The 633-nt window shown below is 48.3% G+C and overlaps 1 protein-coding gene across 1 annotated transcript in view; it reads right to left on the bottom strand.

Annotated features, from left to right (window-relative positions):
• Positions 1 to 633, bottom strand: part of LOC109920843 (vinexin-like) — a 48,004-nt gene that overhangs the window by 20,770 nt on the left and 26,601 nt on the right. The window lies entirely within an intron of this gene.

The raw sequence follows: 633 nt of genomic DNA, 5'->3' as shown, positions 1-633 counted from the left end.
CCCCTGACTGTAATACTGCGATATACCTCACACCCCTCACTGTAATAGTGTGATATACCCCACACCCCTCATTATAACTCACTGATATACCCCACACCCCTCACTGTAACACACTGATATACCCCACACCCCTCACCGTAACACGCTGATATACCCCACACCCCTCACCGTAACACACTGATATACCCCACACCCCTCACCGTAACTCACTGATATACCCCACACCCCTCACTGTAACACACTGATATACCCCACACCCCTCACTGTAACACACTGATATAGCCCACACGCCTCACTGTAACACCCTGATATACCCCACACCCCTCACTGTAACACTCTGATATACCTCACACTCCTCATTGTAACACTGCGATATACCTCACACCTCTCACTGTAATACTGCGATATACCTCACACCCTTCACTGTAACACTGCGACAGACTTCACACCCCTCACTGTAATACTGCAATATACCTCACACCTCTCACTGTAATACTGTGATATACCCCACACTCCTCATTATAACTTACTGATATACCCCACACCCCTCACTGTAACACACCGATATACCCCACACCCCTCACCGTAACACACTGATATACCCCACACCCCTCACCGTAACACACTGATATA

Source organism: Rhincodon typus, chromosome 40, assembly GCF_021869965.1.
Source record: "Rhincodon typus isolate 14 chromosome 40, sRhiTyp1.1, whole genome shotgun sequence".
In the NCBI taxonomy this organism is placed as follows: domain Eukaryota; kingdom Metazoa; phylum Chordata; class Chondrichthyes; order Orectolobiformes; family Rhincodontidae; genus Rhincodon; species Rhincodon typus.
This window is presented reverse-complemented; position numbering and strand designations above follow the sequence as displayed.